Source organism: Hyperolius riggenbachi, chromosome 7 (assembly GCF_040937935.1).
Source record: "Hyperolius riggenbachi isolate aHypRig1 chromosome 7, aHypRig1.pri, whole genome shotgun sequence".
NCBI lineage: Eukaryota > Metazoa > Chordata > Amphibia > Anura > Hyperoliidae > Hyperolius > Hyperolius riggenbachi.
This window is the reverse complement of record NC_090652.1, coordinates 48,316,730-48,344,153: the sequence shown is the minus strand read 5'-3', so window position 1 is coordinate 48,344,153 and position 27,424 is coordinate 48,316,730. Positions and strand designations below refer to the sequence as shown.

The 27,424-nt window shown below is 49.1% G+C and overlaps 1 protein-coding gene across 1 annotated transcript in view; it reads right to left on the bottom strand.

Moving 5' to 3' along the window:
- Positions 1-27,424, bottom strand: part of LOC137526005 (transmembrane protease serine 9-like) — a 139,144-nt gene that overhangs the window by 80,256 nt on the left and 31,464 nt on the right. The window lies entirely within an intron of this gene.

Below are 27,424 nucleotides of genomic sequence, written 5' to 3'. Positions count from 1 at the left end.
CAATCAGCGGCCGCCAGTGCAGTGAATATTAAGTAGCCATTTGCGCGGCTACTGTAGCTGGCTCTCCCCGCCTCCTCTCCGCCCCCCACTGCGCATGTGCAAACAGTCTAACGCGGCTATAGCCGCTCCAACGGCGTAGCATGCTGCACTTTGCACAGAACGTGCAGCGTTACATGTAACGCAACGTGGGCTGTGTGAACAGCCCACTTGTGTTACATTGCTGTGCGTTGGGGGAGCGTTACAGGCGCACTAACGTGCGCCTGTAACGTCTTGGTGTGTAAGCAGCCTAAAAGCAATAGTAAATGCTTGGAAATTGTTTAGAACCAATTATCATGTACTACGATTAAATATATATTTGTCAAGGGGTACTTGTGATCATGTTTACTATGCTAGGGGGTACTCGATGAGTACAGGGTTTTAAAAGGGGTACATATCAATAAAATGTTGAGAAACACTGCTTTAGGCTACTTACACACTACGACTAGTTAGGTGCTACGTTAAGGTCGCATAATGTGCACCTAACGCAACGTATGGTGGTGCGGGAGAGGACGTTAGAGTGAGCCGCGTTAGGTGGCTCTATCCGCATAAGGTCTACCAGAGTGGCGCTGATTGGCCGGCGGGACCTCGTGATGCGGAGTGAGACACTCCGCATCACGTGGTCCCGCCGGCCAATCAGCAGCCACCAGTGCAGTGCATATTAAGTAGCCATGTGCGCGGCTACTGTAGCGGCATCTCCCCGCCTCCTCTCGCCCCCCACTGAGCAAGTGCAAACAGTCTAACGCGGCTTAAGCCACTCAGAACGCACAGTATGCTGCACTTTGCCCGAACATGCAGCGTTACTGTGTAACGCAACGTGGGCAGTGTGAACAGCCTCATTGACTTTGTAGTGCTGTGCGGTAGGCTGCGATACAGGCTGCACTAACGTGCGCCTGTAACGTCCTGGTGTGAAAGTAGCCTTAAGGAGACTAGTGGGTATAAGTCAGAAAATAATTTTTCAAACAGACCTTGCAGTTTTTGAGAGAATACATTTTAAAATGCAAAGGAAAATGTTTTTTAAACTTAGAAAAATGACAGTTTAAAAACCGTGTTCCCTTGTATTTTCTTTTCTCTTTCTATTCCCCTTAAAATATGTAGCCATTTTGGAGGCAATAGCAGGAGGTATGAGGGCTTTGCTATTAACCATTAGTCGCAGCAAAATTATGTGAAAATTAAGCCAAAATTTGCAAAAAATTACGAATGATAACAATTACTGACAAAATTTTACTTGAAATTTTGCATTACGATTTTTGCATCACAATTGCGCATTTTGATGCAAAACTACGTTTATGCACTCATCACCAGACACTAGACACATACATTGAAGCATACAGTACATATAAAGTACGGTATCTTTCACTGCAACTGCGGTACTGCACTGCTTGCGTTGGGTTATGCCGGCGGATTCCACTGCATCGCACTGCTAACGCAGCTGTATGAATGCACTATTTCAATATCCTTTTATCCCATCAGCAATATGATTATATTAAATGATGGATGTCAGGAAAATCCGTCATCTTCCAGGGGGAGATAAATTAAAAACAGGAAAGAATAGGGAGACCCTAATGGTGTAGCATGTAAAATAATGCAGAACAGAAAAGAAACAAATAGGGTACTAACAAAACCGGGTTTTCTCTTGAAGGTGTTGTCACCGACCACCAAGAGAGAGTTGACTTGCTTCGGTGTGGTTAAGTCACACTCTCCAAAAAAAAGGATAATATATGGGAAAATGAAAAAACAAACAATTGCCCAAACCAAACACCGACCACAGTGGTAGTTTGGACGTGTAATACCGGGAGGGAGGCACCCTAAAGGATGTTGAAAATGATTTAAGAAAAATTTCTTCTGAAGCTTGCCGAGGAGCGGAAGAGACGTGTAAACTGAATGGGCGACATCGGTGGAAAGAGGGCACGGAACAAGGATCAAGAAGGTTCTGTAGTATCCAGAGCCTTACCTATACATGGGTAAGTATCTAACCTGGAGTGATTTTCCTCAATTCAGATTCGCATTAAAGGATAACTTTCTCCAATTAAGCAGCTCAGTATCTCTAAGAAAACCTAAACCAAATGTCCCTCACTTCCTCTACTTGATTTCATCACTGCCATGTTCTATATAACATTGTTACTAGTGCTCAGTGGGCTTGATACACTAAAGCGTGCTAAGTGTTAGCACGCCAGTGAAAAGCTGCATAGCACGTGCTAACTGTCTCACGTGCTAATATGTGCGTAAGAGTTTGCACGCGTAAAGTTTTACGCTTCGCGTGGAAAGTTTTGCGTGCAGCGCTTTGCGTGCAAAATCAGCCGCTTCGCGTGCTAAGTAGTGATAAACAATGACTTCATGTACTAAGGATACTTAGCACGCAAAGCAGCTGATTTTGCACGCAAACGGAACGTAATGGCGTAGTACCGTTCGCACGCACCGCGTAACGTCATACGTGTGCTAAAATAGCACACGAACAGCAACAGCTTTGCAGTGCAAACTACTTAGCACCCTAGTTTAGACGTGCAAAGCAGTGATGAGCGAAAATGCAAAAATTTGTTTCGCCTAATTTCGTTTCGACAGGCAAATTTTCGATCACATTTTTTCACGTTAATTTTTGCCTAATGTCCGTCATTTTCGCGTTACTTGTGTATTATTGCAGATATTTTTCCGCATAAGGGCATTAGCGTCCGCACACAATGAATTTCCATGCGGATTATTGCGGCCATTTTTCCGCATAAGCGTCCGCATACAATTTTCGATGCTGGTCGAAAAACGCGAATATTTCTGAAGTTTTTCGCGAAAATTTGCCGAATTCAAAAATGGGATTTTCGATGTGAAAATGACTTATCTTAAGACTTAATGCCTTAACACGTGATAACTCAGTTTTCACTGGTTAGTGAATCGAGCCCCAGTGTCTTCTCTCCTTGGTGACCAGGCATGAATTATCTTCTGTATTCTCTTCTGTATATTCTCCATAGGTGCTGTAACCTTCCCTTTCATAAAATCTTAAAATGACCTTGCCTGCAGAGATAATTTATCAAGTGCAGGTGTCCATATAAGCATGACTTTCTTCCTGATATGGCAAGTCGTTAAGGTAATCAAAGGTAAGCAAAGGTATGTTCATGCTGGATCTACATACCTCTGAGCATTGTCCATTCTTCTCCCCATTCCCCATGTTCCCCAGATTTACTCCGTAAAAATTTAGACTTTTGGCTAAAGTCAAATGTTCAGACAGGAAGAGGCAGACTTGCCGTGACGTCCCTGCCTATCACCCTTCTGTTCCCTCCCCTTAAGGACAGTGAATGAGGCAGGAAAGAGGATGATAGGAGGGAACATTATGGCAAGCCTGCCTCTTCCTGTCTGAAAATTCGACTTTAGCCAAAATTCATATTTTTCAAGGAGTGATTATATGGGGCCCGGTGGGAACAAGGAGAGAAGAAGAATGGACAATACAGAGAACTATGGGGATACAGAATTAACATATCTCTGTGCTTACATTAGGAAGCTTTGCCTCAGTTCAGGAGTGCTTTAAGTTACTATTGTCCCATAATGCCTCTCACCTCTCTCACTGTTGTTAAAAGATACTGCAAGCATTAAAGGAGTCATCAGGCAGAAAATGCTGCCCTCTGATATACTTACCTGGGGCTTTCTCCAGCCCCTTGCAGCCGACATTTCCCACACCGCAGCTCTGCTCTCCACTGGCCCAGGATCCCCAGTGTTGCAGAGGCCGACCTGCTCTAGTGCACTGCTGTCAACCAAGCCCACATTGTGCCCACGCCTGCGCAGTGTACCACAGACAACGTGGGCTTGATTGACAGCGGCGCTCATGCAGGCGCAATAAGGATGACCTCGAGGTCGGCCTCTGTACGGACGGGGACCCCAGGTTGTGGCTACGAGCGGAGATGCTGCGCGGGACATGTTGGCTGCTAGGGGCTGGAGGAAGCCCCGGGTAAGTACATCAGAGGGCAGCATTTTCTGTCTGATGACTCCTTTAAGAGGAAGAAAGAGGTCACATATAAAGTTTCACACACTGAGGGCTCTCTATAGGTTGCATTTGTACTGACATGAATACAATGAGGTCTGAATACTGTAATGTGAAGTGAGACATTGAAATCTATGGAATATCATTTTACGGTATTGTTGAGTTTACAAAGCCCACATGACACATCTATGGCTGGCGGTACACAGTGATTAACCTGCAGTCTCCAGGCTTTACTGACGCTTTCCTTTTCAGCATTAATGACTGCATTTAGCTTTTCACATACCATCATCTTATGAGCCTTACTGTGTCTCTATTGTACGTATAGGAAATTCCTGATATATTCAATGAATGCCGCCAACTGAAAAAAAGCCTCTAAGCTGAGAAATAATGAAATATTTGGGACTTATTAACCTCCTTGGCGGTATGAAAAATACCGCCAGGAGGGAGCGCAGCAGTTTTTTTTTAAATTTTTTTTTTTTTTATCATGTAGCGAGCCGAGGGCTCGCTACATGATAGCCGCTGCTGAGCGGCATCCCCCCGCCCGCTTCGATCGCCTTCGGCGATCTCCGATCAGGAAATCCCGTTCATAGAACGGGATTACCTGGAGGGCTTCCCCCGTCGCCATGGCGACGGGGCGGGATGACGTCACCGACGTCACTGACGTCGGGACGTCATTGGGAGTCCCGGGCCACCCCTCGGCGCTGCCTGGCACTGATTGGCCAGGCAGCGCTGGGGTCTGGAGGGGGGGGGGGGGCCCGCGCCGCAGCAGATAGCGGCGATCGGGCAGGGGCCGGCGGCGATCAGAGTGCTGGCGCAGCTAGCAAAGTGCTAGCTGCGTCCAGCAAAGCAAAAATTATGAAAATCGGCCCAGCAGGGCCTGAGCGGCACCCTCCGGCGGCTTACCCCGTGTCACACACGGGGTTACCGCCAAGGAGGTTAAAGGGCCACTATCATAAAAAAATGTAAATGTAAACATATATAAATAAGAAAGACGTTTCTTCAAGAGTAAAATGACCTATAAAGTACTTTTCTCCTATGTTGCTGTCACTTACAGTAGTTAGTAGAAATCTGACAGAACTGACAGGTTCTTGATTAATCCATCCAGTGGTGTAACAATAGGGGCTGCAGCCCCCACATCCGGGGGGCCTCTGGGGCCTGCTCAAGGCCGTTTTGGGGGCAGGAGGGGTCGCAGAATGAGGGGAGAGTATTGGCCACCTACAACGGAGGGGAGGGTGGCCACTCCCCCCTCCCTCCCCTAGGGCTCTCCCCTGAGCACTCACGCCTTCATCATTAATAAGTGGCAGCAGCAGCGGGCAGGAACACCTGATGACGCAAGATTGCGAAACCGGTCGGGAAGGAGACAGGAGGCACCTTTTTACTGTCTTACTGGTTGTGGACCAGCATACAAGCGCAATTTTTTTTCTCCGGGTTCCCATTGCTTGGGCCCAATATGTAATTTTAATTTAATTTGACTTCTCCTTTTAAGGCTATATGCTATGTTTTACCAATAAACGGGTTACACTTAGATCTGCCAGTTTTTTGCGTGTTTTGTCGATCTTGGTCTTCCGGATTGTATGCCTGAACTAAATTAAGCATTGTTGGAAGTTTGGATCCTAGTCGTTTCTTGGTCCCCCTTACCACTGAATGCTAGACATACACCTTATAACGTGGGTTATCAGCAGCTGGTAAGCTCCTTCTAATCCTTTGGGTGATGGTCTTTCACTTAGATTTATGAGCTGGATGACCACTTTGGTGAAATACAGTTGAATGTGAAAAAGTGGATTCACTCATGATCTGCGCTGACTTTTTAATAGTTTTATCTGTGTGGACTTTTGGACATTGTCTTTTCTCAGCAGCGATCAATTACCTGATTCCCCTGGCGCTAATTCTTTGTTTATAGGAACACAGACATACCTCCATGCGTTCCACGGCGGAGGTTTCTCTCTCTAAGCATCTGATGCTACTTCCTGTTTATCAGGAAGTAGCGTGTGATACTTAGAGATCAGACCTCCGCAGTGGAATTCATGGAGGTATGTCTGTGTACCTGCACGCTGCTGCTTCCACCTATTATTAATGCTGGAGGGGGAGCACTGAGGGGAGAGCCCCAGGTGAGGGAGGGGGGAGTGGTCCCCTCTCTGCTGATGTAGGTGGCCAATGCTCTACACATTTATTTAAAGCAGGGATCTCAAACTCAATTTACCCGGGGGCCGCAGGAGGCAAAGTCAGGATGAGGCTGGGCCGCATAAGGGAGTTCACGTGTCCCCGCCCAAATCGCCCCGGGGGGCAATCCGCCAGCATTTCCTGGAAGGGGCAGAGCTTTCAGCTTCAGCTCTGCCCCTCCTGACATCAATTGCGGCGGATCGCCGCCTCTGCCCGCCCCTCTCACTCTTCCTTCACAGAGAGGGGCGGGGGAGAGGCGGCGATCCATTTGGCGATTGACGTAAGGAGGGGCAGAGCTACAGCTGGAAGCTCTGCCCCTCAGCGCAGTCGTGGATGTTTGCCCGGGGGATTTGGGAGCTCTGCAGCCCTTGTTTAGCGGCGGGGATGCGGCGGATTACTTGGGAGCACTGAAGCGAACTATAAGGTAAAATGGGCAAATATAGTTCGCTTCCGTGTCGCTTTTGCCGGCAGGCAGGGCCGGTTTAAGCAACAATGGGGCCCTAGAGCAAAATAAACCTGCCCCCCCCCCCCCCCCCCCCCCAACAGATACCCTGGAACAAAAATCATCGGCATTAAGGGACCTTTTTTGCAGCTGGTATAGTCAGGGTGTGAAGCCCCAATCGGTCGGAGCTCCACATTCTGGCTACCCCAGCCTGCATGGGGGACAAGGGGTTAAAAAGTTTCAGGAGGGGGGACCCCACATAATTTTTTTTTTTAAAAATTCCCACACTCTAAACATAAAAAAAAATAAAAAAATGGGGAAATAGGAAAAAATGCCAGGAATCTTCATACAGCCATATTGCGGCTGTATAGCGATCCCTGGCCAAAGCGCTGCGGCTGCGTATGGACCCCCTGGAAACCCTGTCTGGAAATGTATTGCTCTTTCTTTTGATACATGTAAAATTACACTACCGTTAGGTTTGCTACTAAAAGTGACATTTACCGCATTTAAAAATATACTATTTTCCTTCGAAACTTTAAAATTGATTTTCTCAAAAACTATAAGGTCTTTTTGAAAAATTGTTTTTTCCTCTTATTCCTAATGATCTCCTTAACATATCCTGCAAATTTAGGGTTTCTAGCATTTAAGGTGGATTTGCTATTAACCATTAAAGTCGGCAGGTTTTTAAATGTGTATTTTTTTTCCTTTGCAACTTTAAAATCGATTTTCTCAAAAACTATAAGGCCGATTTGAAAAATTTTTTTTTCCTCTTGTAGCCACTGGAGGCCCCTACAAGCTCTGGGGCCCTGGGGCCACAAAATATTGTATCGCAGGCCGCAAATGGCCCGCGGGCCGCGAGTTTGAGACCCCTGATTTAAAGCAATTTATGGATCATTTTACTGTGGGAGAAATGTACTTTCTTATCTATGTGTTTTCATGTATTTTAAATGTTACAATTTTTCACAATAGTGTTCCTTTAACCACATAAGCCTATCTGGATGAATATGTTCGCCCAGATAAGCTGTGCACCTTGCAGTGTGCGGTGCCTAAGGGCCTAAAGAATAAAGGAAAAACTGAGACGCTCCTTTGAGGAGATGGACTAGTGTCATTGACACTGCTACAGTTTACCTGCTGCTGATGGAAGCATTTGTGTGAATTGCCTTGGACTTCCGCTGTCCACCAGCAGATGCTCCATTCAGTCTTTGGACAGTCACTGCAGGTTCTCTGGTCCACCTACGGGTGGTACCGTGAGTTGTATAAATGTGCACATTATTGCTGCAGTTCTTTGGTTCACCTGCGAAGGGCACTAGGACTTCTTACGAATATGTTAATTAGGTCAACTGATAGATTGGGCTGTCTTTTTAATGAGAACCGTAACCAAGAATTGAGCTTCATCCCAGTCAGTAGCTGATACCACCATTCCCATAAGAAATCTATTCATTTTCACAAATGGATCATTAGGGGTCTCTGTATGACTGATATTGTGGTGAAATCCCTCCCACAGTGTGATGTCAGGACCATGGTTCTGACATCACACTGTGGGAGCCTTGTTGCATTGTGAGAAATAACAGCTGTTTCCAACTGCCAAACAGCAAGCAGCATCTCCTTCCATTGACATCACCTGCAAGCAGTAAAAATGTCACCATGTAATGAATGTCACAATGTAAATCAGGAAGAGGAAACATTTTACAATGGGCAAACACTGACCAAATCATCTATACATAATTATTGTAAAAATGAAGCACTTTTTTATTACATTATTTTCACTGGAGTTCCTCTTTAAGGACGATTTGTGTTCCACACCAGTGCCAGAGTATTCTGACTCCAAGACTGGACAACCCTTGATCTTGATCCTTGTTCCTGATCTGTTTTGTTTTCTCTTGCTGACCCTTAAAGAGAATCTGTACTCTAATATTATTACAATAAAAAGCATATCATTCTATTCCTTATGTTCCCCTGTGCCCCTCTGTGCTGTTTCTGTCACTCCCTGCTGCAATCCTGGCTTGTAATTAACAGTTTTAGGCAGTGTTTACAAACAAATGACTGGCTTCTAACCAGAGTATCATAGGCTGAGAACAGCTTACTGTGTGATTCATGCAAAGCTTGGAGGGGGTGTGTAAAGCTCCTGCCAATGACAAGCAGTGCTGCACATTCCACACATCCCAGCCTCTTGCCGACACGACAGAGGAAAGAAGATAAGATTTATTATAGAGACAGTGCAACTAGAAAAGGTTGCAGTAAGACAGACGACATCAGAACAGGTATAGGAACTTATAGAATAGAAAAAATAAGGCTCGGGGGGGCGTGGCCGGAGCTCAGCGTGGATGGCAGCAGTGTGAAGAGCTCCTGATCCCAGCCAGCTAAAGCGACATTTCACAGCTTGCCAGACGGGGAAATTCAGTCCCAAACCCCAGCAGAGGAGGAGATGGAAGCCTCCAGCACCTCACAGCAGGATATCCAGCGTCCACAACGCATCCCCGACATGTTTAAGCGGAGAAGGCCTGGGCCGCATGGAGAGCAAGATGGTGCCGGCTCCTCCGGGACGCGTAAGTCCACATTGCCAGTTCGCATGACGAACGCATCCCATAGCAATAAACAGGCGGCAAGCGTACAAGATTCCGCATCCAGCCGCGGAGGGGCCTCACAAATACCCGCAAAGCAGGCATCCAATGTGGCCCTGCCCCGCAGTCCATCAGCCTCAGAGTCCTCTGAACAGGGGATACCCTCCCCCACCTTCCTTAGCCCAGCCAAATCTAAGCCCAGGCTGTCAGGCCCGGCAGACTCACAGGCAGAAGCTCTCTCCCTGCTCACAGCAGTCACAGGCCACAGCAGTGCATTTGCAGAGATTCCTGATTCCAATCAGCCTGTGGACCGTGCTTTTCTTAAGGATATGATGATTTCTCTGGAAACCTCCATGTCAAACAAAATACTGACTATAGCAAATTCTATGCAACAGTTTCATGATGATCTGGGAGCTTGTGTGTCACTTACTGAAGACAGTGTCTCCATGTTAATTGAGGAATACAATAAGACTGTCACTGAGCTTGAACGCCATGACTCAGCTAATGAGGCTACGCAGCTGAAGATTGCTGACCTAGAGGACCGTAATCGGCGCTGTAATCTTAAATTCAGGGGTATCGATGAATCGATAAACAGCGCACAATTGAAAGGCTATTTGATAGAAATGGTTAGGTCAGCAGTACCTCAGTTTTCCAGCATTGAATACACAATCGAACGGGCTCACAGACTGCCTAAGCCCGCCTTTCTACCTGAGAGGATTCCTAGAGATACCATAGCACGCTTTCAGTTTTACCACGTTAAAGATGCTTTTTCTTCTTACATGCGCCAGAATAAACATCTTCTGGATCCATACAGCAACATCAAAGTCTTCACCGACTTGTCGCAGTTTACATTACAAAGGCGCAGGTCCCTGGCTCCTCTAACAGCCTTTCTCAGAGAGCAACAGATGCAGTATAAGTGGGGATTCCCCACTAAACTTCTACTTTCCCGTGACGGCAAAATCCACGTCATATCTACACTGGAGCAAGGAGTTTCTCTTTTGAACTCACTAGGCCTACAAGTCACTCTCGCTCAATTGGAGAAATATCGTAAACAACCATTGAACAACGCTCCCCGCTCTTGGCGCTCTAACACTTAAAATGGCAGGGAAACGGGCCTTCACCGCTGCACCACTTTAACTGTTCTCTACCCAATTTGGGTTTAGTGATACGGGTATTACCCCCCCTTTCAGTGTGGTCCGGGTTAAGCCACTGAGAGATTCTGGGCCTACTAGTCGTGGGACAGTTAGGAGTGATTGCCCAGAGATAATGTTGATTTTATGTCTGTTTTATATGTTTGGTTTAAGTAGCTATGTTCCTGCAATCTTAGGATATTTGAGTCTCTCCTTTCATTTTACAGGAGTCCTGTCTATTCAAAAAGACAATGAGCCACTAAGTGTAAATGCTGTATTTTTCATTGTTACAGTTCTCTCATGCCTAGAATGTTCAATATGATAACACATAATGTCCAGGGGTTAAATGAGCCAGTCAAACGTAGAAAAGCATTTCAACATTATCAGAGCCTGAAAGCCTCAGTCTTGTTTTTACAAGAGACGCATTTTATTAACTCTAAACCACCCACTTTTTTGCACCGGTCATATAACAAGGCCTATTATGCCTCATTTACCAAAAAAGCTAGAGGAGTTGCAATAGTGTTCCATAATTCAGTCTCATTCACACATATTGATTCTTTTATGGACCCAGAAGGCAGAATTTTAATTCTCAAAGGTATTCTGGAGGGTAAAGCTGTTACACTGATTAATTGTTATGCTCCCAATGCCTCTAAAACTGCCTTCTTACAACTTCTATCATCCCAACTGGATAGACTGTCCTCAACACACTTGATAGTTGCAGGAGACTTCAACGCGGTAGCTAATCCACTTCTGGATAGATCGGTTCAATCCCCTTTCGCTCAAACTTTCCCGAGAAAACTCACTAGCTTCCTTTCTAGAACTAAAGTTATAGATATATGGAGAGCCCATAACATCGGCTGTAGGCAATAGACCTTTTTTTCTCACCCTCGTCAATCCTATGCCCGCTTAGACTACATTTACATGTCCCCAATAATTGCCTCTAACTCTACCTCCTCGGATATTATTACTTGTGGCTGGTCTGACCATCATATGGTTCAGTCCTCCTTGACTGGTTTCGGTATACCCTTCAATCCTGGCAACTGGAGACTCAACGACTCTCTTTTGGCTGAGGATTCAGATAGACAGGCTGTGATGGGAGAGTTGGAGGAATATTTTTTGTTTAACAATGAGGATAACACCTCCCCTATTCTAAGATGGGCACCACATAAACCAGTTCTGAGAGGTATCTTTATGGCAAAAGCAGCACGGGCAAAGAAACTAAAATCACAAAGAATTCAGACATTAACTGCCGAGCTAGACTTACTATATAAACGGCATTATGGCACAACAACTAGATAAATTTTACATGAAATTAACCTGAAAAGAACCGAATTGAACTCTATACTAGATAACTCTCATGCTAAAGCGTTGAAGTTCTCCAAAGCAAAGTTCCTCCTACGAGGCAATAACCCTTCTACTCAGTTTGCACGTAAATTAAACCAGTACTATAAACCCCCACATGTCTATAAATTAAAAAGCCCTGGAGGCAGAGAGGAGGTATTACCTCCTAAAGTCTTAAAAATATTTGAGGACTATTATAAAAATTTGCTAGGAACCGAAATATCATCTAACATTACGGAACTTAACCACTTGAGGACCCACCCTTTACCCCCCCTTAAGGACCAGCGCTGGTTTGATTGATCTGTGCTGGGTGGGCTCTGCAGCCCCCAGCACAGATCAGGGTGCAGGCAGGGAGATCAGATTGCCCCCCTTTTTTCCCCCCTATGGGGATGATGTGCTGGGGGGGTCTGATCTCTCCTGCCTGCTGTGGGTGGCGGGGGGGGGCACCTCAAAGCCCCCCTCCGCGGCGACATTCTCCCCCCTCCCTCTCCTACCTGCTCCCCCGGGAGATCTGGGCTGCACAGGACGCTATCCGTCCTGTGCAGCCAGTGACAGGACGTCCCCTGTCACATGGCGGCGATCCCCGGCCGCTGATTGGCCGGGGATCGCCGATCTGCCTTACGGCGCTGCTGCGCAGCAGCGCCGTACAAATGTAAACAAAGCGGATTATTTCCGCTTGTGTTTACATCTAGCCTGCGAGCCGCCATCGGCGGCCTGCAGGCTATTCACGGAGCCCCCCGCCGTGATTTGACAGGAAGCAGCCGCTCGTACGAGCGGCTGCTTCCTGATTAATTAGGCTGCAGCTGGCGACGCAGTACTGCGTCGCTGGTCCTGCAGCTGCCACTTTGCTGACGCACGTTATGAGTGTGCGGTCGGCAAGTGGTTAAAGCATGGTTGGATTCTTTGCAGTTGCCCTCCCTTTCACCAGATCAGCTGCATACTCTTAATGCTCCGATCACCCCCATAGAAGTATCAGCTTCAATTAAGTTACTTAAATCCTCCACTGCCCCGGGCCCGGACGGGTTTTCACCCTTATATTATAAAAAATTTGCTGACACACTATTGCACCCTCTGACCTCTATGTTTAATGCTGTTCTCCAAGGTGAAAAACTCCCCTCAGACATGCTATTGGCCAATATGACCCTGCTTCCTAAACCGGATACTGACCACTCTACCCCGGCAGGATTCAGACCTATATCTATCCTTAACAATGATATCAAACTTTTTGCTAAAATCCTAGCTTCTAGATTAGGCTCCATGGTGCATGATCTTGTCGCTCCCACTCAAACTGGATTCATCCCAGGTAGGCAAGGCTCTGATAATGTTAGGTTAGCTGTTAACATATTACAGGATGCTGAACTTAAAAACTCTAGATTTATGATGTTGGGTTTAGACATTAGTAAGGCATTCGTTTCAGTGGGTTGGCAGTATTTGACCACTGCTTTGAAAGGCTTTGGCCTAACTGGCCCTATAATTACAGCAGTTTCAGCATTGTATGACTCCCCATCTACAGTGATCCGCATCCCTGGTTAGTGTTGGGCGAACATCTAGATGTTCGGGTTCGGGCCGAACAGGCCGAACATGGCCGCGATGTTCGGGTGTTCGACCCGAACTCCGAACATAATGGAAGTCAATGGGGACCCGAACTTTTGTGGTTTGTAAAGCCTCCTTACATGCTACATACCCCAAATTTACAGGGTATGTGCACCTTGGGAGTGGGTACAAGAGGAAAAAAAAATTAGCAAAAAGAGCTTATAGTTTTTGAGAAAATCGATTTTAAAGTTTCAAAGGGAAAACTGTCTTTTAAATGCGGGAAATGTCTGTTTTCTTTGCACAGGTAACATGCTTTTTGTCGGCATGCAGTCATAAATGTAATACATATAAGAGGTTCCAGGAAAAGGGACCGGTAATGCTAACCCAGCAGCAGCACACGTGATGGAACAGGAGGAGGGTGGCGCAGGAGGAGAAGGCCACGCTTTGAGACACAACAACCCAGGCCTTGCATGAGGACAAGAAGCGTGCGGATAGCATGCTTTGTACCACCATGCAGTCATAAATGTAATAAAGATAAGTGGCTCAATAAACAGGGACCACGCGGCAACGCTAACCCAGCAGCAGCACACGTGATGGAACAGGAGGAGGCGCAGGAGGAGAAGGCCACGCTTTGTGAGACACAACAACCCAGGCCTTGCATGAGGACAAAAAGCGTGCGGATAGCATGCTTTGTACCGCCATGTAGTCATAAATGTAATAAAGATAAGAGGTTCAATAAACAGGGACCACGCGGCAACGCTAACCCAGCAGCAGCAGCAGCAGCAGCACACGTGATGGAACAGGAGGAGGCGCAGGAGGAGAAGGCCACGCTTTGTGAGACACAACAACCCAGGCCTTGCATGAGGACAAAAAGCGTGCGGATAGCATGCTTTGTACCGCCATGTAGTCATAAATGTAATAAAGATAAGAGGTTCCATAAACAGGGACCGGCAACGGTAACCCAGCAGCAGCAGCAGCAGCAGCAGCACACGTGATGGAACAGGAGGAGGCGCAGGAGGAGAAGGCCACGCTTTGTGAGACACAACAACCCAGGCCTTGCATGAGGACAAAAAGCGTGCGGATAGCATGCTTTGTACCGCCATGTAGTCATAAATGTAATAAAGATAAGAGGTTCCATAAACAGGGACCGGCAACGGTAACCCAGCAGCAGCAGCAGCAGCAGCAGCACACGTGATGGAACAGGAGGAGGCGCAGGAGGAGAAGGCCACGCTTTGTGAGACACAACAACCCAGGCCTTGCATGAGGACAAAAAGCGTGCGGATAGCATGCTTTGTACCGCCATGTAGTCATAAATGTAATAAAGATAAGAGGTTCCATAAACAGGGACCGGCAACGGTAACCCAGCAGCAGCAGCAGCAGCAGCAGCACACGTGATGGAACAGGAGGAGGCGCAGGAGGAGAAGGCCACGCTTTGTGAGACACAACAACCCAGGCCTTGCATGAGGACAAAAAGCGTGCGGATAGCATGCTTTGTACCGCCATGTAGTCATAAATGTAATAAAGATAAGAGGTTCCATAAACAGGGACCGGCAACGGTAACCCAGCAGCAGCAGCAGCAGCAGCAGCACACGTGATGGAACAGGAGGAGGCGCAGGAGGAGAAGGCCACGCTTTGTGAGACACAACAACCCAGGCCTTGCATGAGGACAAAAAGCGTGCGGATAGCATGCTTTGTACCGCCATGTAGTCATAAATGTAATAAAGATAAGAGGTTCCATAAACAGGGACCGGCAACGGTAACCCAGCAGCAGCAGCAGCAGCACACGTGATGGAACAGGAGGAGGCGCAGGAGGAGAAGGCCACGCTTTGTGAGACACAACAACCCAGGCCTTGCATGAGGACAAAAAGCGTGCGGATAGCATGCTTTGTACCGCCATGTAGTCATAAATGTAATAAAGATAAGAGGTTCCATAAACAGGGACCGGCAACGGTAACCCAGCAGCAGCAGCAGCAGCAGCAGCACACGTGATGGAACAGGAGGAGGCGCAGGAGGAGAAGGCCACGCTTTGTGAGACACAACAACCCAGGCCTTGCATGAGGACAAAAAGCGTGCGGATATAGCAGCAATGCTTTTTGCCGCCATGCAGTCATAAATGTAATACAGATGAGAGGTTCAATAAACAGGGACCGGAAACGCTAAACCATCCCAGATGTTCATCGGTCATGTTACTTGGTTGGGGTCCAGGAGTGTTGCGTAGTCGTTTCCAATCCAGGATTGATTCATTTTAATTTGAGTCAGACGGTCTGCATTTTCTGTGGAGAGGCGGATACGCCGATCTGTGATGATGCCTCCGGCAGCACTGAAACAGCGTTCCGACATAACGCTGGCTGCCGGGCAAGCCAGCACCTCTATTGCGTACATTGCCAGTTCGTGCCAGGTGTCTAGCTTCATGCCCGGTTTCAGGTCCAGCGGTGCCAGCCACAAATCCGTCTGTTCCTTTATTCCCCTCCAAATTTCCTCCCCTGTGTGCTGCTTATCCCCAAGGCAGATCAGCTTCAGCAACGCTTGCTGACGCATGCCAACAGCTGTGCTGCACTGCTTCCACGATCCTACTGCTGCTGGTGCTGGGTTAGCGTTTCCGGATGAGGTACAGCTTTGAGATGCGTTGGAGGAGAAGGAGTCAGAGAGGTAGGTGCTGCTGTTGTTATCCAGTGGGAGGGACGGCGGTGCAGCTGTTTGCGGCGTGGGCAACACCCGCGCCGTAGCAGGTGAGGAATCGCTGCCAGGCTCCACAAGGTTCACCCAGTGCGCGGTAAGGGAGATGTATCGACCCTGGCCGAACGCACTCATCCAGGTGTCAGTGGTGAGGTGAACCTTGCAGGCAACGGCATTCTTCAAGCTTCGGGTTATTTAGCTGACCACGTGCTCATGCAACTCAGGCACTGCAGAGCGCGCAAAGTGGTAGCGGCTGGGAACCACGTAACGTGGGATGGCCACTGACATCATGCCCTTGAAGCTGTTTGTCTCCACCACTCGATATGGCAGCATTTCGCAGGCCAGAAGCTTGGCTATGCTGGCTGGCTGTTACTGCCACGGCCCGGGGGTCATTTGCTGGCAATTTCCTCTTGTGCTCAAACATCTCAGAGACAGACAACTCAACCGTAGCGCTGCACACCGAAGGGCTGTTGGTTGTTGTGTTTGATGAACACTGGGAGACCTCAAGAGCACTAGTCCGGAAAGTGACAGTGTCAGCATCGTCTGATGTTTGTGAATGTTGTGAGCCACGCAATGGCTGGGCTACTGCTGCTGCTGAGGCGGGTCTGGTGGTGAGTCTGGTGAACCCAAGGGAGGCAGTGTTGCTGGTGGTACGGTGGTACCCTGTCCTGCCGCGTTTGCCCACAGAGTGGGATGTTTGGATAGAATGTGGCGGCTCATGCTGGTGGTGGAGAGGTTGTTAATACTTTTCCCCCTGCTCAGGCGGGTCTTGCACACCTTGCAAATCGCCATGGTAACATCCTCAGTGCAGTCTTCAAAGAAAGCCCAGACTTTAACTGGCTGAGGACTCGGACCTCGTGCGTGATGTGCTGGTGCTGCTTAACCCACTGCTGGACGCTTGAGAGGTCATCCAAGTAATTATCTGGTCCTGTTCTTTTGGATCTGTGAGGGTTGTTGTCCTGGACAACATGGGCAGTATTGAGTGGGTTTTCTTGGGTGCTCCCCTGTGGCCTGTACGTGAACCGTCAGGGGAAACACCTCTTCCCTTGCCCCTCCCTCTTTCACCGGATTTCTTCCTCATTTCACTTATCCTTAAAGTACACGCTGACTGGCAGCAGTACAGTGGCAGTACAGAAATGCTATACAGTGGTGGGTGAGCGGTGTACCACTATTGTCAGCAGTGACACAGAGCACAATGCTATACAGTGGCGGGTGAGCGGTGTACTACTGTTCCCAGCAGACACAGAGTGGAAGTAAACACAATGCTATATAGTGTGGCTGAGCCGTGTACACAGAGTGGCATTAAACACAATGCTATATAGTCTGCTATATAGTCACCCCGAACAGGGTGATGTTCTGCAGAACCCGAACAGTGGCAAACACTGTTCGCCCAACACTACTGGGAGGGATCGCAGATTTTAGTACCTAAACACACGATACAACATGTTTTCCGGGGTCGGACTCTGAGGCACATACAGATGGTCCCGATCATCATCCTCATCATACAACTCTTCTCCTGAGTCTGACCCACCCACCACCTCTGCCACCCCAACATCCCCAGACACAGACCCCTCATCGTCCTCAACATTAACTTGGGATGCTGGCCTGAGCCAGACCTCCTCCTCCACATCAGGCCCCATCATCTCCTCAATGGCAGCCCTCATTAATCGCTCTGGCGACGGACTGATGGACACAACGTTCTCCTCCGGGGAGGGCTGCTGCTGACCACTGGCTGCTGGGGTGGATGTTATAGCTTGCGTGGGGCGTTGGCTGTTGCTGTTGTTGGGAGTGCTGCTCACAGCGGAGGTCTCTGGGGAACTCATGTTGAGCTCATATAGTGGTTGACGGTGAGTGGAGTATTACTGATCCCAGCAATATACACACTGACTGGCAGAGTACGCAATGCTATATAGTGTGGCTGAGCGGTGTACACAGAGTGGCAGTAAACACAATGCTATATAGTCTGGCTGAGCGAGCGGTGTACTACTGTTCCCAGCAGAATCAGAGTGGCAGTAAACAATGGTATATAGTCTGGCTGAGCGGTGTACACACAATGCTATATAGTCTGCTATATAGTGTCAGTAAACAATGGTATATAGTCTGGCTGAGCGAGCGGTGTACTACTGTTCCCAGCAGAATCAGAGTGGCAGTAAACAATGGTATATAGTCTGGCTGAGCGGTGTACACAGAGTGTCAGTAAACAATGGTATATAGTCTGGCTGAGCGGTGTACACACAATGCTATATAGTCTGCTATATAGTGTCAGTAAACAATGGTATATAGTCTGGCTGAGCGAGCGGTGTACTACTGTTCCCAGCAGAATCAGAGTGGCAGTAAACAATGGTATATAGTCTGGCTGAGCGGTGTACACAGAGTGTCAGTAAACAATGGTATATAGTCTGGCTGAGCGGTGTACACACAATGCTATATAGTCTGCTATATAGTGTCAGTAAACAATGGTATATAGTCTGGCTGAGCGAGCGGTGTACTACTGTTCCCAGCAGAATCAGAGTGGCAGTAAACAATGGTATATAGTCTGGCTGAGCGGTGTACACAGAGTGTCAGTAAACAATGGTATATAGTCTGGCTGAGCGGTGTACACACAATGCTATATAGTCTGCTATATAGTGTCAGTAAACAATGGTATATAGTCTGGCTGAGCGAGCGGTGTACTACTGTTCCCAGCAGAATCAGAGTGGCAGTAAACAATGGTATATAGTCTGGCTGAGCGGTGTACACAGAGTGTCAGTAAACAATGGTATATAGTCTGGCTGAGCGGTGTACACACAATGCTATATAGTCTGCTATATAGTGTCAGTAAACAATGGTATATAGTCTGGCTGAACGAGCGGTGTACTACTGTTCCCAGCAGACACAGAACAGTACACAGAATGCTATATAGTGTGGCTGAACGAGCGGTGTACCACTGTTCCCAGCAGACACAGAACAGTACACAGAATGCTATATAGTGTGGCTGAACGAGCGGTGTACCACTGTTCCCAGCAGACACAGAACAGTACACAGAATGCTATATAGTGTGGCTGAACGAGCGGTGTACTACTGTTCCCAGCAGACACAGAACAGTACACAGAATGCTATATAGTGTGGCTGAACGAGCGGTGTACTACTGTTCCCAGCAGACACAGAACAGTACACAGAATGCTATATAGTGTGGCTGAACGAGCGGTGTACTACTGTTCCCAGCAGACACAGAACAGTACACAGAATGCTATATAGTGTGGCTGAACGAGCGGTGTACTACTGTTCCCAGCAGACACAGAACAGTACACAGAATGCTATATAGTGTGGCTGAACGAGCGGTGTACTACTGTTCCCAGCAGACACAGAACAGTACACAGAATGCTATATAGTGTGGCTGAACGAGCGGTGTACTACTGTTCCCAGCAGACACAGAACAGTACACAGAATGCTATATAGTGTGGCTGAACGAGCGGTGTACTACTGTTCCCAGCAGCGACACACAATGACTGGGGGGGACCCTGGCTAGCGTGGCTGGAGCGCGAACTACCCTGCCTGCCTACCCAAAGCTAAACCCACAGACAAATGGCGGAGATATGACGTGGTTCGGGTATTTATTTACCCGAACCACGTGACAGTTCGGCCAATCAGAGCGCGTTCGGGTCCGAACCACGTGACCCGTTCGGCCAATCACAGCGCTAGCCGAACGTTCGGGGAACGTTCGGCCATGCGCTCTTAGTTCGGCCATATGGCCGAACGGTTTGGCCGAGCACCGTCAGGTGTTCGGCCGAACTCGAACATCACCCGAACAGGGTGATGTTCTGCAGAACCCGAACAGTGGCGAACACTGTTCGCCCAACACTATCCCTGGTGCATCATCCACTCCTATTCAGCTCAAACGAGGAACCTGTCAGGGTTGCCCTCTCTCCCCATTGCTATTCGCTCTTGCTTTAGAGCCTCTGGCGGTGGCGATTAGACGACATCCTGACATCCATGGTTATGGAATTGACAATATCAAATTAACTCTGTATGCTGACAATGCTCTCCTGTTCCTGACTAGACTTATAACAACCATGCCCATTTTATTCCAAATATTGGATACGTTCGCTAAATTTTCTGGCCTTAAGGTAAATCCCGCGAAATCCACAGCCCTCCCGATAAATCTTTATCCACATACAATTAAATGGTTATACTCTACTTGCGGGTTCAAATGGAGTAAAACTAAATTTAAATACTTGGGAGTCTTTCTTACACCCAGCTATGGGGATCTGTACGGAACTAACTTTTCACATGCAGTCAATAATATTACTCAACTCCTGAAAACATGGTCCTCATTTAAGGTTTCATGGCTAGGTAGATGTGTAGCATGTAAAATGATTATTCTCCCCAAATTGTTATATTTGTTTCGCATGCTCCCAATAACTATAACTAAAAAATCGTTATCTAGCATACAGTCACAAATTAATAAGTTCATTTGGGACGGCAAACCAGCTAGAATTCGAGCACAAGTCCTGTACAGACCCCCTTTACAGGGTGGTATCGGTCTACCCAGCCTATGGCATTATTACTTAGCCTCTAAGCTCAGTCAAATCTTAGATTGGGGAATAAATTCTAACCCTCCCACCTGGTATCAATTTGATTCTACCACAATCTTCCCATTTTACCTATCTACATTGGTCACGGTTGTAACTAAAAGAGACACATCAACTCTTGCTAGCTAGAGATGGGCCGAACGGTTCGCCGGCGAACGGTTCCACGCGAACTTCGGTGGTTCGCGTTCGCGTCCCGCTGGCGAACCTTTGCGGAAGTTCGGTTCGCCCCATAATGCACCTTGAGGGTCAACTTTGACCCTCTACATCACAGTCAGCAGGCCCAGTGTAGCCAATTAGGCTACACTAGCCCCTGGAGCCCCACCCCCCCCTTATATAAGGCAGGCAGCGGCGGCCATTACGGTCACTCGTATGCTGCCTGCGTTAGTGAGAGTAGGGCGAGCTGCTGCAGACTGTCTCTCAGGGAAGGATTAGTTAGGCTTAACTTGTTCCTGGCTGGCTGCATACCTGTTCTGTGAACCCACCACTGCATACCTGTACTGTGAACCCACCACTGCATACCTGTTCAGTGAACCCACCACTGCATACCTGTTCTGTGAACCCATCACTGCATACCTGTTCAGTGAACCTGCCACTGCATACCTGTGCTGTGAACCCACCACTGCATACCTGTTCTGTGAACCCACCACTGCATACCTGTGCTGTGAACCCACCACTGCATACCTGTTCAGTGAACCCACCACTGCATACCTGTTCTGTGAACCCATCACTGCATACCTGTTCAGTGAACCTGCCACTGCATACCTGTGCTGTGAACCCACCACTGCATACCTGTTCTGTGAACCCACCACTGCATACCTGTGCTGTGAACCCATCACTGCATACCTGTTCAGTGAACCTGCCACTGCATACCTGTGCTGTGAACCCATCACTGCATACCTGTTCTGTGAACCCACCACTGCATACCTGTTCTGTGAACCCATCACTGCATACCTGTTCAGTGAACCCACCACTGCATACCTGTGCTGTGAACCCACCACTGCATACCTGTGCTGTGAACCCACCACTGCATACCTTTTCTGTGAACCCACCACTGCATACCTGTTCTGTGAACCCACCACTGCATACCTGTTCAGTGAACCCACCACTGCATACCTGTTGTGTTCAGTGAACCTGCCACTGCATACCTGTTCTGTTCAGTGGAACCGCCACTGTATACCTGTTTAGTGAACCCGCCACTGCATACCTGTTGTGTTCAGTGAACCCGCCACTGCACACCTGTTGTGTTCAGTGAACCTGCCACTGTATACCTGTACTGTTCAGTGAACCCGCCATTGCATACCTGTGCTGTGAACCCACCACTGCATACCTGTTCTGTGAACCCACCACTGCATACCTGTGCTGTGAACCCATCACTGCATACCTGTTCAGTGAACCTGCCACTGCATACCTGTGCTGTGAACCCATCACTGCATACCTGTTCAGTGAACCTGCCACTGCATACCTGTGCTGTGAACCCACCACTGCATACCTGTTTAGTGAACCCGTCACTGCATACCTGTTGTGTTCAGTGAACCCGCCACTGCATACCTGTTGTGTTCAGTGAACCTGCCACTGTATACCTGTACTGTTCAGTGAACCCGCCACTGCATACCTGTGCTGTGAACCCACCACTGCATACCTGTTCTGTGAACCCACCACTGCATACCTGTGCTGTGAACCCATCACTGCATACCTGTTCAGTGAACCTGCCACTGCATACCTGTGCTGTGAACCCATCACTGCATACCTGTTCAGTGAACCTGCCACTGCATACCTGTGCTGTGAACCCACCACTGCATACCTGTTCTGTGAACCCTCCACTGCATACCTGTGCTGTGAACCCACCACTGCATACCTGTGCTGTGAACCCACCACTGCATACCTTTTCTGTGAACCCACCACTGCATACAAGACAAGACAAGACAAGACAAATAACATTTATATTGCGCTTTTCTCCTTGCGGACTCAAAGCGCCAGAGCAGAGCAGCAGCCACTAGGGCGCGCTCTATTGGCAGTAGCAGTGTAAGGGAGACTTGCCAAAGGTCTCCTACTGAATTAGTGCTGGCTTACTGAACAGGCAGAGCCGAGATTCGAACCCTGGTCTCCTGTGTCAGAGGCAGAACCCTTAACCATTACACCATCAGCCAACCCTTAACCATTACACCATCAGCCAACCCTTAACCATTACACCATCAACCAGCCTGTTCTGTGAACCCACCACTGCATACCTGTTCAGTGAACCCACCACTGCATACCTGTTGTGTTCAGTGAACCTGCCACTGCATACCTGTTCTGTTCAGTGGACCCGCCACTGTATACCTGTTTAGTGAACCCGCCACTGCACACCTGTTGTGTTCAGTGAACCTGCCACTGTATACCTGTACTGTTCAGTGAACCCGCCACTGCATACCTGTGCTGTGAACCCACCACTGCATACCTGTTCTGTGAACCCACCACTGCATACTTGTGCTGTGAACCCATCACTGCATACCTGTTCAGTGAACCTGCCACTGCATACCTGTGCTGTGAACCCATCACTGCATACCTGTTCAGTGAACCTGCCACTGCATACCTGTGCTGTGAACCCACCACTGCATACCTGTTTAGTGAACCCGCCACTGCATACCTGTTGTGTTCAGTGAACCCGCCACTGCATACCTGTTGTGTTCAGTGAACCTGCCACTGTATACCTGTACTGTTCAGTGAACCCGCCACTGCATACCTGTGCTGTGAACCCACCACTGCATACCTATTCTGTGAACCCACCACTGCATACCTGTGCTGTGAACCCATCACTGCATACCTGTTCAGTGAACCTGCCACTGCATACCTGTGCTGTGAACCCATCACTGCATACCTGTTCAGTGAACCTGCCACTGCATACCTGTGCTGTGAACCCACCACTGCATACCTGTTCAGTGAACCCACCACTGCATACCTGTTCTGTGAACCCACCACTGCATACCTGTTCAGTGAACCTGCCACTGCATACCTGTGCTGTGAACCCATCACTGCATACCTGTTCAGTGAACCTGCCACTGCATACCTGTGCTGTGAACCCACCACTGCATACCTGTTCTGTGAACCCACCACTGCATACCTGTTCTGTGAACCCACCACTGCATACCTGTTCTGTGAACCCACCACTGCATACCTGTTCAGTGAACCCACCACTGCATACCTGTTGTGTTCAGTGAACCCGCCACTGCATACCTGTTCTTTTCAGTGGACCCGCCACTGTATACCTGTTTAGTGAACCCGCCACTGCATACCTGTTGTGTTCAGTGAACCCGCCACTGCATACCTGTTGTGTTCAGTGAACCTGCCACTGTATACCTGTACTGTTCAGTGAACCCGCCACTGCATACCTGTGCTGTGAACCCACCACTGCATACCTGTTCTGTGAACCCACCACTGCATACCTGTTCTGTGAACCCACCACTGCATACCTGTTCTGTGAACCCACCACTGCATACCTGTTCAGTGAACCCGCCACTGCATACCTGTTGTGTTCAGTGAACCCGCCACTGCATACCTGTTCTGTTCAGTGGACCCGCCACTGTATACCTGTTTAGTGAACCCGCCACTGCATACCTGTTGTGTTCATTGAACCCGCCACTGTATACCTGTACTGTTCAGTGAACCCGCCACTGCATACCTGTTGTGTTCAGTGAACCCGCCACTGTATACCTGTACTGTTCAGTGAACCCGCCACTGCATACCTGTTCTGTTCAGTGAACCTGCCACTGCATACCTGTTGTGTTCAGTGAACCCGCCACTGTATACCTGTACTGTTCAGTGAACCCGCCACTGCATACCTGTTGTGTTCAGTGAACCCGCCACTGTATACCTGTACTGTTCAGTGAACCCGCCACTGCATACCTGTTCTGTTCAGTGAACCTGCCACTGCATACCTGTTCTGTGAACCCGCCACTGTATACCTGTTCTGTTCAGTGAACTCACCGCATCAGTGCGCATACCTGTGCAGTTAAATGAACCCACCTACCTACGTGAGTGCACGCAGTGTGATATACCACTCCGTGCATACCCGATATGGACAAAACAGGTAGAGGAAGAGGTAGTGCCAGAGCCAGAGGAAGGCCACCCGGCAGGTCTGCGCGAGGTCGTGTAAATGTAATTTCGTGTGGACCTGGCCCACAGTACAGTGCTCGGAAGAAGGCACGTCCCATCACCTCCCAAGATTGTCAGGACGTGGTTGAGTATTTAGCGACACAGAACACCTCATCTTGCTCAGCCACCAGCGCTACTACTAGCACCACTTCCGCTGCATTTGACACTTCGCAAGAATTATTTAGTGTTGAAATCACTGATGCACAGCCATTGTTGTTACAGCCAGATGAATTTTCACCAGCTCATATGTCTGAGTTACGCGGCAACACTATGGATGTAACGTGTAAGGAGGATGAAGGACCTACTGATGGTGCATGTTTGTATTTTTCTGAGGCAAGCGAAGCTGGGCAGGATGATTACGATGATGATCCTCTGTATGTTCCCAATAGAGGAGATGAAGAGGGGGACAGTTCAGAGGGGGAGTCAGAGAGTAGTAGGAGGAGAGAAGTTGCTGAAAGAAGCTGGGGCAGCTCTTCGTCAGAAACAGCTGGTGGCAGTGTCCGGCAACATGTATCGCCACCTATGTACAGCCAGCCAACTTGCCCTTCAGCATCAGCTGCTGAGGTCCCCATAGTGCCCACATCCCAGGGTGGCTCAGCGGTGTGGAAATTTTTTAATGTGTGTGCCTCAGATCGGACCAAAGCCATCTGTTCGCTCTGCCAACAAAAATTGAGCCGTGGAAAGGCCAACACTCACGTAGGGACAAGTGCCTTACGAAGGCACCTGGAGAAAAGGCACAAACAGCAATGGGATGGCCACCTGAGCAAAAGCAGCAGCAGCAGCACACAAAAGAAAAGTCACCCTCCTTCTCCTCTTCCTCCTTCATGTGCATCATCTGCTTCTGCCGCTTTCTCCCTTCCACCTTCACAGGCACCCTCCTCCACTCCGCCTCTGCCCTTGAGCGGTTCCTGCTCCTCTGCCCACAGCACCAGTCAGGTGTCCGTGAAGGAAATGTTTGAGCGGAAGAAGCCAATTTCGGCCAGTCACCCCCTTGCCCGGCATCTGACAGCTGGCGTGGCGGAACTGTTAGCTCGCCAGCTGTTACCATACCGGCTGGTGGACTCTGAGGCCTTCCGTAAATTTGTGGCCATCGGAACACCGCAGTGGAAGATGCCAGGCCGCACTTATTTTTCAAGAAAGGCCATACCCCAACTGCACCGTGAAGTTGAGAGGCAAGTGGTGTCATCTCTTGCGAAGAGCGTTGGGTCAAGGGTACACCTGACCACGGATGCCTGGTCTGCCAAGCACGGTCAGGGCCGCTACATTACGTACACAGCCCATTGGGTCAACCTGGTGGTGAACGATGGCAAGCAGGGCGCAGCGGACCAAATTGTGACACCTCCACGGCTTGCAGGCAGGCCTCCTGCCACCTCCTCTCCTCCTGCTACATGCTCTTCGCTGTCCTCCTCCTCCTTGGCTGAGTGGCAGTTCTCCTCTCCAGCTACACAGCCCCAGCTCCGCAGGGCCTATGCTGCATGCCAGGTACGACGGTGTCACGCCATCTTAGACATGGCTTGTCTCAAAGCGGAGAGTCACACTGGAGCAGCTCTCCTGGCTGCTCTTAAGAAACAGGTGGATGAGTGGCTGACCCCGCACCACCTGGAGATAGGCAACGTGGTGTGCGACAACGGCAGCAATCTGCTTGCCGCTTTGCATATGGGGAAGCTGACACACATACCCTGCATGGCACATGTCATGAATCTAGTTGTTCAAAGATTTGTGGCAAAGTACCCTGGCTTAGCGGATGTCCTGAAGCAGGCCAGGAAGGTCTGTGGGCATTTGAGGCGGTCTTACACAGCCATGGCACGCTTTGCGGAAATTCAGCGGAAAAACAACATGCCGGTGAGACGCCTCATTTGCGATAGCCCGACTCGCTGGAATTCGACCCTGCTCATGTTCTCCCGCCTGCTAGAACAGAAGAAAGCCGTCACCCACTACCTCTACAACTACAGTAGAATGAAACAGTCTGGGAAGATGGGGATGTTCTGGCCCGACAACTGGACACTGATGGAAAATGCATGCAGGCTCATGCGGCCGTTTGAGGAGGTGACCAACCTGGTGAGCCGCAGTGAGGGCACCATCAGCGACTTAATTCCCTACGCTTACTTCTTGGAGCGTGCTGTGCGTAGAGTGGCGGATGAAGCTGGGAATGAGCGTGTCCAGGAACCGTTACGGCAGGAACAGGCATGGGACCAATTTTCATCAGACCCAGCTGTTTCCTCACCACCTGCGGCAGCACAGAGGGGGGAGGAGGAGGAAGAAGCGAAGTCGTGTGCAGAAGACGAGTCAGACTCAGAGGATGATGAGCAAGGTGTTTCTTTGGGGGAGGAGGAGGGGACGGCGGCAGGAGAACACCCGCAGCAGGCGTCGCAGGGGGCTTGTGCTGCTCAACCTTCCCGTGGTATTGTTCGCGGCTGGGGGGAGGAGGTTGACTTACGTGACGTCACTGAGGAAGAGCAAGAGGAGATGGAGGGTACTGGATCCGACTTTGTGCAGATGTCGTCTTTTATGCTGTCCTGCCTGTTGAGGGACCCCCGTATAAAAAACCTCAAGGGGAATGAGCTGTACTGGGTGGCCACACTACTAGACCCTCGGTACAGGCACAAAGTGGCGGACCTGTTACCAACTCACTGGAAGGTGGAAAGGATGCAGCACATGCAGAACCAGCTGTCAACTATGCTTTACAATGCCTTTAAGGGTGATGTGACAGCACAACGCCAGCAAGGTACCACTGCCACTAATCCTCCTCCCGTGTCCACGCAGTCAAAGACAGGACGCTCCAGCGATCTCATGGTGATGTCGGACATGCGGACGTTCTTTAGTCCAACGCCTCGCCATAGCCCTTCCGGATCCACCCTCCACCAACGCCTGGAACGGCA